Below are 17,817 nucleotides of genomic sequence, written 5' to 3' on the forward strand. Positions count from 1 at the left end.
CATAACAGTACATGTATAATGGGATTACCGGAAGAAGCAGAGGGCGTGCAAGGGCACTAATGATTATTTGAAGAAGCAATGACCAAAAGCTTGACCTGCAAAATATGGTTCTAAACCATTAATATTCTCGTCCAACAAGTTCAACAAACTCAAAGGAAGACAAACTCTAAGAGATACATGCTTAAAGCCGCCACAACCAAAATGTCAACAGACAGCAGCAAAGAGAGAATCTTTTAAAAAATTTTATTTATTTAAAGAAATTTTATTTTATATTGGATTATAATTGATTTACACTGTTGTGTTAGTTGCAGGTGTACAGCAAAGTGAGTCAGTTTTACATATATCTATTCTTTTTCAAATTCTTTTCCCATATAGGTTATTGCATAGTATTGGGTAGAGTTCCCTGTGCTATACAGTAGGTCCTTGTTGATTACCTATTTCATATAGAGTAGTGTGTATATGTTAATCCCAACCTCGTAATTTATCCCTCCCCCCACCTTTCCCCTTTGGTAAGCATAAGTTTGTATTCTAAGTCTGTGACTCTGTTTCTGTTTTGTAAATAAGTTTATTTGTATCATTTTTTTAGATTCCATATTTAAGTGATATCATATGATATTTGTCTTTCTGTATCTGACTTACTTCACTTAGTATGATAATCCCTAGGTCCATCCATTTTGCTGGAAATGGCATTATTTCATTTTTTATGGCTGAGTAATATTCCATTGTATATATGTACCACATCTTCTTTATCCATTCTTCTGTTTATGGACATTTAGGTTGCTTCCATGTCTTGGCTATTGTAAATAGTGCTGCAATGAATACTGGGGTGCATATACCTTACTGAAGTATGTTTTTCTCCAGATACATGCCCAGGAGTGGGATTGCTGGATTGTATAGTAGTTCTATATTTAGTTTCTTTAGGGAACAACCGTACTGTCCTCCATAGTGCCTGTACATTCCCACAAACAGTGTAGGAGGGTTTCCTTTTCTCCACACCTTCCCCAGCATTTATTGTTTGTAGACTTTTTGACCAGTGTTAGGTGATACCTCATTACAGTTTTGATTTGCATTTCTCTAATAATTAGAGATGTTCAGCATCTTTTCATGTGCTCTTTTGCCATCTGTATGTCTTCTTTGTAGAAATGTTTATTTAGATCTTCTGCCCATTGTTTGATTGGGTTGCTTGTTTTTTTGATATTGAGCTTCATGAGCTTTTTGTATATTTTGGACATCAATCCCTTGTCAGTTACATAATTTGGAAATCTTTTCTCCCATTCTGTGGGTTGTCTTTTCATTTTCTTTATGGTTTCATTTTCTGTGCAACAGCTTTTGAGTTTCATTAGGTCCCATTTGTTTATTTTTTTGTATGGTGTTAGTGTTCTGATTTCATTCTTTTACATGTGGCTTTCAAGTTTTCCCAGCACCTCTTATTGATGAGACTGTCATTTCTCTATTCTGTGTTCTTACCTCCTATGTCATAGAGTAATTGCCTCTAGGTGTGTGGTTTTATTTCTGGGCTTTCTATCTTGTTCCATTGTTCTGGAAGTCTTTCTTTGTGCCAGTACCATCCTCTTTTGATTCTTTTAGCTGTATAGTGTAGTATGAAGTCAGGGAGCCTGATTCCTCCAGCTTGGATTTTGTTTCTCAAGATTGCTTTGGCTATTCGGAGTCTTCTGTGTTTCCATACAACCTTTAAGATTTTTTGTTGTTGTTGTTCTAGATCTTCAAAAAATGCCATTGGTAATTTGGTAGGGATTGCACTGAACCTGTAGATTACCTTGGGTAGTATAGTCATTTTGACCAAGTAGATTCTTCCAATCCAAGAACATGGTATATCTTTTCATCTGTTTGTGTCATGTTCAGTTTCTTTAATCAGTGTCTTATAGTTTGTGGAGTGCAGGTCTTTTGCCTCCTTAGGTAGTTTTTTTCATATGTATTTTATTCTTTTTGATGCAATGGTAAATGGGATTGTTTCCTTAATTTCTCTTTCTGATATTTTGTTGTTAGTGTATAGATATTCAACAGATTTCTGTGTATTAATTTTGTGTCCTGCCACTTTACTGAATTCATTATGAGCTCTAGTAGATTTCCAGAGGCATCTTTAGGATTTCCCGTGTATAATACCGTGTCGTCTGGAAACAGTGACAGTTTAATGCTTCTTTTCCAATTTGGATCACATTTATTTATTTTTCTTCTCTGATTGTTGTTCCTAGGACTTCCAAAATTATGTTGAGTAAAAGTGGTGAGAGTGGGCATCCTTGTCTTGTTTTTGATCTTGGAGGAAATGCTTTCAGGTTTTCACCATTGAGTATGATGTTAGCTGTAGGTTTGTCATATATGGCCTTTATTATGTTGAGATAAGTTCACTCTATGCCCACTTTCTGGAGAGTTTTTATTATAAATGTGTGTTGAATTTTGTCAAAAGATTTTTTGCATCTATGGAGAATATTGTACGGTTGTTATTCTTCAATTGGTTAATGTGATATATGACACTGATTGAATTTTGGATTTTGAAAAATTTGTTCATCCCTGGGATAAATTCCACTTTATCATGTTGTATGATCATTTCAGTGTATTGTTGGATTTGGTTTGCTGGTAGTATGTTGGAGATTTTTGCGTCTATATTTATCAGTGATATTGGCTTTTCATTTTCGTTTATCTGGTATATTTGTGTGGTTTTGGTATCAAGGTGATGGTGACCTCATAGAATGAGTTTGGGAGTGTTCATTCCTCTGCAATTTTTTGGTATAGTTTCAGAAGTATAGGTGTTAACTCTTCTCTAAATCTTTGATAGAATTCACCTATGAAGCCATGTGATCCTGGACTTTTGTTTGTTAGGAGTTTTTAAATCACAATTTACATTTCAGTATTTGTGATTGCTCTGTTCACATTTTCTACTTCTTCTTGGTTCAGTCTTGGGAATGTTGTACCTTTCTAAAAATTTGTCCATTTCTTTTTGGTTGTCCATTTTAATGGCATATATTTGCTTGTAGTTTTCTCTTATGTTACTTTGCATTTATGTGGTTTCAGTTGTAACTTATTTTTCAATTCTACTTTTATTGATTTGAGTCCTCTCCCTGTTTTTCTTGATGAGTCTGGCTAAAGGTTTATCAATTTTGTTTATTTTTTCAAAGAATCAGCTTTTAGTTTCATTGATCTTTTCTATTATTTTTTTCATCTCTAGTTAATTTATTTCTTCTCTGGTGTTTATGATTTCTTTCCTTCTACTAACTTTGACTATTTTTTTTCTTCTTTGGTTGCTTTAGGTGTAAATTTACCTTGTGTATTTGCGATTTTTTTGTTTCCATAGGTAAGATATTATTGCAGTAAACTTCCCTCTTAGAACTGCTTTTGCTGGTCCCATAGGTTTTGGATTGTTGTATTTTCATTGTCATTTGTCTCTAGGTATATTTTGATTTCCTCTTTGATTTCTTCAGTGATCCATTGGTTGTTAAGTAGCATATATTTTAGCCTCCATATGTTTGTGTTTTTTACAGTTTTTTGTTGTAGTTGATTTCTGATCTCATAGCATTGTGATCTGAAAAGATGCTTGATATGATGTCAATTTTCTTAAATTTACCGAGGCTTGCTTTATGGCCCATCATGTGATGTATCCTGTAGAATGTTTCATGTGCACTTATAAAGAATGTTCATTCTGCTGCTTTCAGATGGAATGCTGTATAAATATCAATTATGGTCTAATGTGGTTTAATGTGTTATTTAAGGCCTGTCTTTCCTTACTGATTTTTTGTCTGGATGATCTGTCCATTAGTGTAAGTGGGGTGTTAAATTCCCACACAATTATTATTTTACTGTCTATTTCTCCTTTTATGGCTGTTAGCATTTGCCTTATATACTGAGGTATTCCTATGCTGACTGCATATATATTTATAAGCTTTATATCTTCTTCTTCTTGGATTGATCCCTTGATAATCATGTAGTGTCCTTCTTTGTCTCTTTTAACAGTCTATATTTTAAAGCCTATTTTGTCAGAGATGAGTATTGCTCCTCCAGCTTTCTTTTGATTTATTTTTGCCTGGAATACCTTTATCCATCCTCTCACTTTCACTATGTGCCCCTAGATCTGAAATGGGTGTCTTATAGACAGCATATATATGGGTATTGTTTTTGTATCCATTCAGTCAGTCTATGTCTTATGGTTAGAGCATTTAATCCATTTACATTTAAGTTAATTACTGTTATGTATGTTCTTATTGCCATTTTGTTAATTGTTTTGGATTTGTTTTTGTAGGTTTTTATTCTTTCCTTCCTCTTTTTCTCTTCTGTTGTGATTTGATGACTATCTTTATTGTTGTGTTTGGATTGCTTTTTCTTTTTTGTGTGTATATCTATTATAGAATTTTGTTTTGTGGTTACCATTAGGTTTTGGTATTGCAGTCTCTCTATATATACTGGATTTTTTTATGTTGCTGGTGTCTTAATTTCAAATTCCTGCATTTGTACTCTCCTCACGGTGACTGGTTTTGATACCTTATTTGTGTGTGGATGATTTTCTACCTTTACTGTATGTTTGCCTTTACCTGTAAGCTTTCCCATTAACAATTTTCTTCTTTCTAGCTTGGCCTTTTCTTTTCTGCCTCGAGAAGTTCCTTTAGCATTTGTTTTAAAGATGGTTTAATGGTGCTGAATTCTGTTAGCTTTTGCTTCTCTGTAAAGTTTTTGATTTCTCTGTCAACTCTGAATGAGAGCCTTCCATCCCTCCTGGCCTGCAAATTTTCGGCTAAAAATAAGCTGATAACCTTACGGGGAAATCCCTTGTATGTTATTTGTTGCCTTTCCCTTGTTTCTTTTAATATTTTCATATTTTCATTAAGTTTTTTCAATTTGATTCCTATGTGTCTCGGCATGTTCCTCCTTGGGTTTATCCTGCCTGGGACTCTCTGTGCTATCTGAACTTGGGTGACTATTTCCTTTCCCATGTTACTGACATTTTCAGCTATTATCTCCTCAATTATTTTCTCAGGCCTTTTCTCTCTCTCTTCTCCTTCTGGGACCCCTATAATGGTGGCAGGGGGGAACTTGTGCCTGTCCACTGATTGGTAGAGCTGGGTCTTGTCCCTTTGGTGAGCAGGGCCATGTCATGGGATGTGTTTAGATGCTGCTGTGGGCTCAGGAAGACCTAAAGCAGGCTGTCTGCTGATGGGTGGGGTTGTGTTCTTACCCTGCTGGTTCTTTGGCCTGATGCGTCTCAGCACTGGAGCCTATAGCGTGTTTGGTAGGATCAGGTCTTGCTGACAAAATTCTGGCTTCCCCAGGAGAGCTCACTGCAATGATTACTCCCTGGTACTTCCACCACCAGTGTCCTTTTCCCCCACAGTGATCCACAGCCACCCCCAAGCTCCCCAGGAAACCCACCAAGACCAGCTGGTAGGTCTGGCCCAGGCTCCTATGAAGTCACTGCATTTTTCCTGGGTCCCTGTGCACGCAAGACCTTGTGTGTGCCCTCCAAGGGTGGAGTTTCTGTTTTGCCCAGTCCTGTGGTGTTCCTGTGATTCACCTCTACTGGCCTTCAAATAAATGCTTTGGTGGCTCTCTTCCTGATGCCTGACCCCCATACTGGGGAGACTGATGTGGGGCTCCAAACTCTCACTCCTGTGGGAGAACCTCTGCTATATAATTATTTTCCAGTTTGTCGGTTGCCCACCCAGTTGGTATGGGATTTGATTGTATAGTGAGTGTGCCCCTTCTACCATCTCGTGGTTTTTTCTTTGTCTTTATATGTAGAACATCTTTTTTGGTAAGTTCCAGTCTTTTTCTCTTGTTGTTCAGCAGTTAGTTGTGATTTTGGTGTCTTCATGAGAGGAAATAAGCTCAAGTCCTTCTACTCTGCCATCTTGTCTCCAACCTTTATATCTTTTATCATTTTAATGCTAGTCATTTAAGAAGCATGAGTTGATAACTCATCATGGTTTTGATTTGCTTTTTCCTAATGATTAGTGATTCCAAGTATCTTTTCATATACCTGTTGGCTGTTTCAATATCTTCTTTGGGAAAATGTGTATTCAGTTCCTTCATCCATTGTTAATTGAATTATTTGTTTGTTTTTGCTATTGAGTCGATGAATTCTTTATATAACCTGGATATTACTCCCTTATTAGTTATAGGATTTGCAGATGTTACCTCCCATTCCACAGGTTGCCTTTTCATTTCGTTAGTCATTTCTTTTGTTGTGCAGAAGCTTTTTAGTTTGATGTAGTCTCACTTGTGAATTTTAAAATTTTGTTGTTTGTGTTTTAGGTGTCACATCCAAAAACTCATTGCCAAGACCAATGTTGAGAAGATATTCCCCTATATTTTCTTCTAGGAGACTTGACGCTTCAGTCTCACATTTAGATCTTTAATCCATTACAGATTAATTTTTGTGAGTGGTGTAAGATAAGGTCTAGTTTCATTCTTTTACATGTGAATATCCAATTTTCCCATCACCATTTATTGGAGAAACTGTCTTTTCTCCATTGAGTATTCTTGGCTCTCTTGTCCAGTATTGGCATGGGTTTATTTATGGGCTCTCAAATTTGTCCCATACGTGTCTGTTTTTAATGCCGTGTTGTTTTTATTACTATAGATTTAAAATACAGTTTGAAATCAGGAAGTGTGGTTTCTTCAGCTTTGTTCCTCTTTCTCAGGATTACTTTGGCTATTTGTGGTCTTTTGTGGTGCCACACAAATTTTAGAACTGATTTTTCTACTGCCGTAAAAAAATGCCAGTGTGATCTTGATAGAGATTACATTGAGTCTATAGATGTCTCTAGGTAGTATTGTCATTTTAACAATATTAATTTTTCCAATCCATGAACACAGGATGTCCTTACATTTATTTGTGTCTTCTTTTTCTTTTGCAGTTTCTTTTAGTTTTCAGTGTCGAGATTTTTCACTTTCTCGGTTAAATTTATTCCTACGTATTTTATTGTTTGATATTATTGTAAATGTGATCAGTTTCTTTATTTCGTTTTCAGATAACTCATTGTCAGTGTATAGAAATTCTTCTGAATTTTGTGTGTTGGTTTCTATCCAGTGACTTTACTGGATTTGTTGATTATATCTAACAGTTTTTTGGTGGAATCTTTAGGATTTTCTATATATAAAATTCATGTCATCTGCAAATAAAGACAATTTACCTTCCTCCTTTCCAATTCTGATGCCATTTATTTTTTTTCCTTGCCTGATTGCTCTGGCTAGGACTTTCCGTACTGTGTTTAATAGGAGTGGTGAGAGTGGGCACCCTTGTCTTCTTCCTCATCCTAGAAGAAAAGTCTCAGACTTTCACCATGGAGTATGATATTAGCTGTGAGCATGCCATACATGGCCTTTATTATATTCAGGTATGTTCTTTCTGTACCTAATTTGTTGAGAGTTTTTAATGACAAACAGATGTTGTATTTTGTCAAATGCTTTTTCTATACCTATTGAGATGAACATAATTTTTGTCTTTCATTCTATTAATGTGACGTATCAGTTTTATTGATATTCATATGTAAAACTACCCTGGCATCCCAGAGATGAATCCCACTTGATCATGGTGTATTGTACATTTAATGTACTGCTGAATTCTGCTTACTAGTATTTTTTTTGAGAATTTTTGCATCTATATACATCAGGGATATTGGCCTGTAGTTTTCTGAGAGTTCTTTCATATCTGATATTTCATTTAATCCTTACAGCCACCCTTAGGAGTAGCTAGGATTTCCCTCATTTCATAGACAAGCAAAGATTGGGGGAGAAGTAATGGATGTGCTTTGTAAAGAAAAATGGTGCAAGAATCCTGAGAACTGAGTTTGGTTCCCTACTCCACACTACTCACCGACCTAGACAAATTACTCTCAGTTTATCCATTTAATGCCTCAATTTCCTCATCCATAAAATGAGGATATTACTAATTGTTACTTCAGAGTGGTTATGGATATAGAATGAAATAATTAGTTTCCAGCAGATTTTATAAAGTGTTAAGTGTCATTTTCCTTGTGTTAGAAGCACTGTGTTTGAATAAAAAGCACATATGACTTACTAGCTCTGTGACCTTTGGCAAGTTACTCAAATTCTCTGAATCCCACTTTCCTTACCTAGAAATAATACTTCCTATTTCACAGGGTTGTTTCATGATTAAATAAGATAATACATGCACAACTCCAAGCACACAGAAAAGCCTTTTAAAAAATGTTAGTTTTGTTCTTTCTTGAATGTAAGGCAGACATACTCAACCCTGGCTACACGTTAGAATAATCTAGGGAACTTAAATAACAAGGCTTCATCCCTCCTCATAACAATTAAACCCAGATTCACCTGCTAAGTGTCAAAAATCCTAGTTGTTGTGACACAATACAATTGTTGAAGTGCACACCCAGAGGTTGAGTTAGGAAATAAATCTTAATTACCTGAGAGTGTGTTCTTATATTGAACAAAAAAATGGTTGAACAAAGAAAATAACAATAAAACTATGTTTTTGTAGTACAGAGGGCAGTAAACCCCAGCTAGTCTCTTGTTATTACTTTTTTAAATTTTTAATTTTTTAACTTTAAATATTTTAAAAAAAGTATTGACTTTTGTCTTCTTATTATGTTTCACTACCAGTTCCTTGACCCAGTTTTATCAGGATTTGGACAACAGGTCCAAAAACAAACAAAAAAATAAATATATTGGTTCATAGTAACAGAGGGGACTCAGATGGTCGTAAACAGCTCTTCATGCAACAGCTACCATTAGCAGCAATCCTGCTCACACACCTCTAGTGACAATAGTGGTAACCAACTTATCTAGGTGTGCCCAGGACTATCACAGTTATAAAACTGAACAACGCACATTCCAGGAAAACCTCCAGTACCTGTTTGCCCAGGACTGTTAGTCACGCTAAATGACAGGGGCACACTCTCTCCTGAGGTAGGCCATTTCTCACTTTCAGTATCCACTTCCTTCATATTAATCCTAGAATCATCTCCCTGCATTCTGGTTTTGTTTCTCCTTGGGTTCCTGAAGAGCTTTTGTGGGACTGTAGATACGAAAGGCATGTGGTATGTGAGAGAGAACAATAGATGGGCTAAGAGATGAGGAGGATTCTAGTTTAGGGGACAAGACAGAGAAATATAAGGAGTATGACTTTTAGAGAGAGAAAGACCCAGATTTTTAGCCTCATTCTATCATCTTCCTGCTGTGCGATATTTGATGACTGACTTGACCCCTTTGAGCTTCAGTTGCCTAACTTCTCAGGTAGGCCTGATGATAAACCTGAGAGTGTTGTTGTAAGGACTAAATCTTTAAGAAGGTAAATGTAGAGTGCCAACGCATAGTAGATAATAAACATTATCCCTTCTCCCCCATTGCAAATTTCTGCTTTTCTAGTGTCAGTTCTGCCACTTATTGGAAAGGTGACTGAACAAGTCACTTCTTCCTCCTTGGACTTCAATTTATACATATATAGATAAGCTAAATATTCTTTTGTACTCTTTCAAACTCTAATAACTACTATTTAGAAGTCCCTAACATTTTACCAAAAATAGAAAATATATTCTCAAATGGTATATGAAAGAGAAGATACTGAAAGCCTAGAAAAACAAATGCATTCATATTAATATTTTAAATCAAAAATAATTTTTTCTTCCTAAGAGACCTTGACAACAAATCCAGCATTCCTATTACCAAGGAAGCTAAGTTCACGATCAATGCAGGTCATCCGACAATAGCATTTCTTAATTCTGAGGATTAAGTTGCTGCACACACTTAGGAAAGTCACTGTTGCAAACACGGCAAATTAAAAGCTCAAACTCAGCATAAAGAAGAAAAATACCCTAATCAGAAAGAATAAATAGGAAAAGATGAAAATATTCACTGATCTCCTGTCTCCAAATAATTTATGCTACAAAAGGAGTCAGAGATATATTTTTGTTATTCTGGCACTTTTCCAGGGAAGATCAGTTTGCCTCTAAAGGAAATGTCACAAATGCATATAATATTGGAACATTTAAATGAAAAGTTTGACTTCTTGAAATGTAATTGTGTCAAGCCCTTTGACTCAGGGTTTAATCCTCACAATAAATTTGTTAGGAACATGTAATTATCCCTAATTTGAATAGGAGAAAACTAAGGCTCAGAAGAGGCTAAGCAACATGTTCAAGGTCACACAGAAAATAAATGGCAGAACTAGTTTTCAAATTCAGATCCATCTTGCTGGCAGAGCTAAGGTCTTGCCACTCACACTGCCCACACCTCCAGGTAGAGGTAAACAAAGAATAGGTTACTAAATAGCATCTGAAATAGATGATCAAACAGAGATGGCAAGAGCTGCTACTACTGGAATCTAGGCTTTAAAAATGAATCAGCCTTCATTATTCATGAGGAAAAAACCCTCAAAATTCAACAATACTAAGGATGGATCTCAGTGAGCTTTGGCTAAATGATTACATTATTTTATAAATTGAGATATTATTCACACATAAAATGCACGATTTAAAAGTGTGCAACTCAGTGGCTTTTTTTTTTTATACACAGAAAACTTCCCATTATTCCCTGTTCAGTGGGAGTTCAACTTGGAGGTCCATTAGCCTCTGAGAACCCATGAGCCTATGACTACTCCATATATACATACACGAATAAACCCTTAGTCTCCTCCATTCACCCTCTGATCTTGGCGTCTTCTCTTTGATTTTTGTTTCGTTTTTACATCTTTATTGGAGTATAATTGCTTTACAATGGTCTGTTAGTTTCTGCTTTATAACAAAGTGAATCAGTTATACATATACATATGTTCCCATATCTCTTCCCTCTTGCGTCTCCATCCCTCCCACACTCCCTATCCCACCCGTCTAGGTGGTCACAAAGCACCGAGCTGATCTCCCTGTGCTATGCGGCTACTTCCCACTAGCTATCTATTTTACGTTTGGTAGTGTATATATGTCCATGCCACTCTCTCGCTTTGTCACAGCTTACCCTTGCTGCTCCCCATATCCTTAAGTCCGTTCTCTAGTAGGTCTGTGTCTTTATTCCTGTTTTACCATTAGGTTCTTCATGACTCTTTTTCCCTTAAAATCCATACATATGTGTTAGCATACGGTATTTGATTTTCTCTTTCTGACTTACTTCACTCTGTATGACAGACTGTAGGTCCATCAAACTCATTACAAATAGCTCAATTTCATTTCTCTTTATGGCTGAGTAATGTTCCATTGTATATATGTGCCACATCTTCTTTATCCATTCATCCGATAATGGACACATAGGTTGTTTCCATCTCTGGGCTATTGTAAACAGAGCTGCAATGAACATTTTGATACATGACTCTTCATGAATTACGGTTTTCTGAGGGTATATGCCCAGTAGTGGGATTGCTGGGTCATATGGTAGTTCAATTTGTAGTTTTTCAAGGAGTCTCCATACTGTTCTCCATAGTGGCTGTACCAGTTCACATTCCCACCAGCAGTACAAGAGTGTACCCTTTTCTCCACACCCTCTCCAGCATTTATTGTTTCTAGATTTTTTGATGATGGCCATTCTGACTGGTGTGAGATGATATCTCATTGTAGTTTTGATTTGCATTTCTCTAATAATTAATGATGTTGAGCATTCTTTCATGTGTTTGTTGTCAGTCTGTATATCTTCTTTGGAGAAATGTCCATTTAGGTCTTCTTCCCATTTTTGGATTGGGTTGATTGTTTTTTTCTTATTGAGTTGCATGAGTTGCTAATAAATTTTGGGGATTAGTCCTTTCACAGTTGCTTCATTTTCAAATATTTTCTCCCATTCTGAGGGTTTCCTTTTGGTCTTGTTTATGGTTTCCTTTGCTGTGCAAAAGCTTTGAAGTTTCATTAGGTCCCATTTGTTTATTTTTGTTTTTATTTCCATTTCTCTAGGAGGTGGGTCAAAAAGGATCTTGCTGTGATTTATGTCAGAGTGTTCTGCCTATGTTTTCCTCTAAGAGTTTGATAGTCTCTGGGCTTACATTGAGGTCTTTAATCAATTTTGAGCTTATTTTTGCATATGCTGTAAGGGACTGATCTAATTGCATACTTTTACATGTACCTGTCCAGTTTTCCCAGCACCAATTATTGAAGAGGCTGTCCTTTCTCCACTGTACATTCCTGCCTCCTTTATCAAAGATAAGGTGACCATATGTGCGTGGGTTTATCTCTGGGCTTTCTATCCCGTTCCATTGAGCTACCTTTCTGTTTCTGTGCCAGTACCATACTGTCTTGATTACTGTAGCTTTGTAATATAGTCTGAAGTCAGGGAGCCTGATTCCTCCAACTCCATTTTTCGTTTTCAAGATTTCTTTGGCTATTCAGGGTCTTTTGTGTTTCCATACAAATCGTGAAATTCTTTGTTCTAGTTCTGTGAAAAATGCCAGTGGTAGTTTGATTGGGATTGCATTGAATCTGTAGAAGATTGCTTTGGATAGTAGAGTCATTTACACAATGTTGATTCTTCCAATCCAAGAATAAGGTATATCTCTCCATCTATTTGTGTCATCTTTAATTTCTTTCATCAGTGTCTTATAATTTTCTGCATACAGGTCTTTTGTCTCCTTAGGTAGGTTTATTCCTAGATATTTTATTCTTTTTGTTACATTGGTAAAGGGGAGTGTTTTCTTGCTTTCACTTTCAGATTTTTCATCATTAGTGTATAGGAATGCCAGATATTTCTGTGCATTAATTCTGTATCCTGCTACTTTACCAAATTCATTGATTAACTCTAGTAGTTTTCTGGTAGCACCTTTAGGATTCTCTATGTATAGTATCATGTCATCTGCAAACAGTGACAGATTTACTTCTTCTTTTCCGATTTGGATTCTTTTATTTTCCTTTTCTTCTCTGATTACTGTGGCTAAAACTTCCAAAACTATGTTGAATAAGAGTGGTGAGAGTGGGCAACGTTGTCTTGTTCCTGATCTTAGTGGAAATGCTTTCAGTTTTTCACCACTGAGGACGATGTTGGCTGTGGGTTTGTTATATATGACCTTTATTATGTTGAGGAAAGTTCCCTCTATGCCTGCTTTCTGCAGGGTTTTTATCATAAATGGGTGTTGAATTTTGTCGAAAGCTTTTGCTGCATCTACTGAGATGATCATATGGTTTTTCTCCTTCAATTTGTTAATATGGTGTATCACGTTGATTGATTTACGTATATTGAAGACTCTTTGCATTCCCGGAATAAACCCCACTTGATCATGGTGTATGATCCTTTTAATGTGCTGTTGGATTCTGTTTGCTAGTATTTTGTTGAGGATTTTTTCATCTACGTTCATCAGTGATATTGGCCTGTAGTTTTCTTTCTTTGTGACATCCTTGTCTGGTTTTGTTATCAGGGTGATGGTGGCCTCGTAGAATGAGTTTGCGAGTGTTCCTCTGCTATATTTTGGAAGAGTTTGAGAAGGATAGGTGTTAGCTCTTCTCTAAATGTTTGATATAATTCGCCTGTGAAGCCATCTGGTCCTGGGCTTTTGTTTGTTGGAAGACTTTTAATCACAGTTTCAGTTTCAGTGCTTGTGATTGGTCTGTTCATATGTTCTCTTTCTTCCTGATTCAGTCTTGGCAGGTTGTGTATTTCTAAGAATTTGTCAATTTCTTCCAGGTTGCCCATTTTATTGGCATAGAGTTGCTTGTAGTAATCTCTCATGATCTTTTGTGTTTCTGCAGTGTCAGTTGTTACTTCATTTTCATTTCTAATTCTGTTGAGTTGTGTCTTCTCCCTTTTTTTCTTGATGAGTCTGGCTAATGGTTTATCAGTTTTATTTATCTTCTCAAAGAACCAGATTTTAATTTTATTGATCTTTGCTATCATTTCCTTCATTTCTTTTTCATTTATTTCTGATATGATTTCTTTCCTTCTGCTACTTTTTGGGTTTTTTTGTTCTTCTTTCTCTAATTGCGTTAGGTGCAAGTTTAGGTAGTTTATTCGAGATGTTTCCTGTTTATTTAGTTCGAATTGTACTGTTATAAACTTCCCTCTTAGAACTACTTTTGCTGCATCCCATAGGTTTTGGGTCGCTGTGTCTCCATTGTCATTTGTTTCTAGGTATTTTGTGATTTCCTCTTTGAGTTCTTCAGTGATATCTTCGTTATTAAGTAGTGTATTGTTTAGCCTCCATGTGTTTGTATTTTTTACAGATCTTTTCCTGTAATTGATACCTAGTCTCATAGCATTGTGGTCAGAAAAGATACTTGATAAAATTTCAATTTTCTTAAATTTACTAAGCCTTGATTTGTGACCCAAGATATGATCTATCCTAGAGAATGTTCCATGAGCACTTGAGAAAAATGTGTATTCTGTTGTTTTTGGATGGAATGTCCTATAAATATCAATTAAGTCCACCGTGTTTAATGTATCATTTAAAGCTTGGGTTTCCTTATTTATTTTCATTTCGGATGATCTGTCCATTGGTGAAAGTGGGGTGTAAAAGTCCCCTACTATGTGTGTGTTACTGTCCATTTTCTCTTTTATGGCTTATAGTATTTGCCTTATGTACTGAGGTGCTCCTATGTTGGGTGCATAAATATTTACAATTGTTATATCTTCTTCTTGGATCGATCCCTTGATCATTATGTAGTGTCCTTCTTTGTCTATTTTAATAGTCTTTATTTTAAAGTCTATTTTGTCTGATATGAGAATTGCTACTCCAGCTCTCTTTTGGTTTCCATTTGAGTGGAATATCTTTTTCCATCCCCTTACTTTCAGTCTGTATGTGTCTCTAGGTCTGAAGTGGATCTGTTGTAGACAGCATATACCTGGACTTGTTTTTGTATCCATTCAGGCATTCTGTGTCTTTTGGTGGGAGCATTTAGTTCGTTTACATTTAAGGTAATTATCGATATGTATGTCTGTATTCCCGTTTTCTTAATTGCTTTGGGTTCGTTATTTTAGATCTTTTCCTTCTCTTGTGTTTCTTGCCTAGAAAAGTTCCTTTAGCATTTGTTGTAAAGCTGGTTTGATGGTGCCGAACTCTCGCAGCTTTTGCTTGTCTGTGAAGATTTTAATGTCTCTATCAAATCTGAATGAGATCCTTGCTGGGTAGAATACTCTTGGTTGCAGGTTTTTCTCCTTCATCACTTTAAATATGTCCTGCTAGTCCCTTCTGGTTTGCAGAGTATCTGCTTAAAGATCAGCTGTTACCCTTATGGGGATTCCCTTGTGTGTTATTTGTTGTTTTTCCCTTGTTGCTTTTAATATGTTTTCTTTGTATTTAATTTTTGACAGTTTATTTAGTATGTGTCTTGGCATATTTCTGCTGTGATTTATCCTGTATGGGACTCTCTGTGCTTCTTGGACTTGATTAACTATTTCATTTCTTATATTAGGGAAGTTTTCAACTATAATCTCTCAGATATTTTCTCAGTCACTTTCTTTTTCTCTCCTTCTTCTGGAACCCCTATAATTCGAATGTTGGTGCCTTTAATGTTGTCCCAGAAGTCTCTGAGACTGTCCTCAGTTCTTTTCATTCTTTTATCTTTATTCTGCTCTACAGTAGTTATTTCCACTATTTTATCTTCCAGGTCACTTATCCATTCTTCTGCCTCAGTTATTCTGCTATTGATCCCATCTAGAGTATTTTTAATTTCATTTATTGTGTTGTTCATCGTTGCTTGTTTCATCTTTAGTTCTTCTAGATCCTTGTTAAATGTTTCTTGCATATTGTCTATTCTATTTCCAAGATTTTGCATCATCTTTGCTATCATTATTCTGAATTCTTTTTCAGGTAGACTGCCTATTTCCTCTTCATTTGTTACGTCTGGTGTGTTTTTATCTTGCTCCTTCATCTGCTGTATGTTTTTCTGTCTTCTCATTTTGCTTATCTTACTGTGTTTGGGGTCTCCTTTTTACAGGCTGCAGGTTCATTATTCCCATTGTTTCTGGTGTCTGTCCTCAGTGGATAAAGTTGGTTCAGTGGATTGTGTAGGCTTCTTGGTGGAGGGGAGTAGTGCCTGTGTTCTGGTGGATGCGGGTGGATCTTGTCTTTCTGGTGGGCAGGTACACATGTTGTGTTTTGGGGTGTCTGTGGACTTATTATGTTTATAGACTGCCTCTCTGTTAATGGGTGGTTTGTGTTCCTGTGTTGCTAGTTGTTTGGCATAGGGTGTCCAGCACTGTAGCTTGCTGGTCGTTGAGTGAAGCTGGGTGCTGGTGTTGAGATGGAGATCTCTGGGAGATTTTTGCCGTTTGATATTATGTGGAGCTGGGAGGTCTCTTGTGGACCAGTGTCCTGAAGTTGGCTCTCCCACCTCAGAGGCACAGCACTGACTCCTGGCTGCAGCACCAAGAGCCTTTCATCCATATGGCTCAGAATGAAAGGGAGAAAAAGTAGAAAGAAAGAAAGAAAGAGAGAAAGAGAGAAAGAGAGAAAGAGAGAGAGAGAGAGAGAGAGAAAGAAAGAAAGAAAGAAAGAAGGGAGGAAGGGAGTGGGGGAGGGAGGGAGGAAGGAAGCAAGGAAGAAAGGAAAGAAAGAAAGAAGATAAAGTAAGATAAAATAAAATAAAGTTATTAAAATAAAAAGTAATTATTAAGAAAAATAATTTTTTAAAAGAAAGAAAAAACAAATAAACAAAATAACTCAAGAAACTAAAAACAAACAAACAAACAAAAAACGGACTGATAGAACCCTAGGACAAATGGTCGAAGCAAAACTATACTGAAAAAATCTCACACAGAAGCATACACATAGACACTCACAAAAATAGGAAAAGGGGAAAAAGTAATAAATCTTGATCTCAATGTCCACCTCCTCAATTTGGGATGATTCGTTGTCTATTCATATATTCCACAGATGCAGGCTACATCAAGTTGATTGTGGAGCTTTAATCCACTGCTTCTGAGGCTGCTGGCAGAGATTTCCCTTTCTCTTTTTTGTTCTCACAGCTCCCGGGGCTCAGCTTCGGATTTGGCCCCGCCTCTGCGTGTAGATTGTCGGAGGGCGTCTGTTCTTCTCTCAGAGAGGACGGGGTTAAAGGAGCCGCTGCTTTGGGGACTCTGGCTCAGTCAGGCCACGGGGAGGGAGGGGTATGGCGTGCGGGACGAGCCTGCGGCGGCAGAGGCTAGCGTGACGTTTCAGCAGCCTGAGGGGCACCATGCGTTCTCCCGGGGAAGTTGTCCCTGGATCATGGGACCCTGGCAGTGGCGGGCTGCACAGGCTCCCACGAAGGGGTGTGTGTATTGTGACCTGTGCTTGCACACAGGCTTCTTGTTGGCGGCAGCAGCAGGCTTAGCATCTCATGCCCATCTCTGGGGTCCGTGCTTTTAGCCGCGGCTCACGCCTGTCTCTGGAGCTCCTTTAAGCAGTGCTCTTAATCCCTCTCCTTGCGCACCAGGAAACAAAGAGGGAAGTCTCTTGCCTCTTTGGCCGGTCCAGACTTTTCCCTGGACTCCCTCCCGGCTATCCGTGGTGCACTAACCCCTTGCAGGCTGTGTTCACGCCGCCAACCCCAGTCCTCTCCCTGCGCTTGACTGAAGCCTGAGCCTCAACTCTCAGTCCTGCCTGCCCCGGCGGTTGAGTAGACCTGCCTCTCGGGCTGGTGAGTGCCGGTCGGCACCGATCCTCTGTGCGGGAATCTCTCCGCTTTGTCCTCCGCACCCCTGTTGCTGTGGTCTCCACCGCGGCTCCGAAGCTTTCCCCCTCCGCCACCTGCCGTCTCCGCCCGTGAAGGGGCTTCCTAGTTAGTGTGGAAACCTTTCCTCCTTCACAGCTCCCTCCCACTGGTGCAGCTCCCGTCCCTATCCTTTTGTCTCTGTTTATTCTTTTTTCTTTTGCCCTACCCAGGTACGTGGGGACTTTCTTGCCTTTTTGGAGGTCTGAGGTCTTCTACCAGCATTCAGTAGGTGTTC

General features: G+C 37.6%; 1 protein-coding gene across 6 annotated transcripts in view; it reads left to right on the forward strand.

Moving 5' to 3' along the window:
- Positions 1-17,817, forward strand: part of OPHN1 (oligophrenin 1) — a 602,961-nt gene that overhangs the window by 226,956 nt on the left and 358,188 nt on the right. The window lies entirely within an intron of this gene.

Source organism: Pseudorca crassidens, chromosome X, assembly GCF_039906515.1.
Source record: "Pseudorca crassidens isolate mPseCra1 chromosome X, mPseCra1.hap1, whole genome shotgun sequence".
NCBI lineage: Eukaryota > Metazoa > Chordata > Mammalia > Artiodactyla > Delphinidae > Pseudorca > Pseudorca crassidens.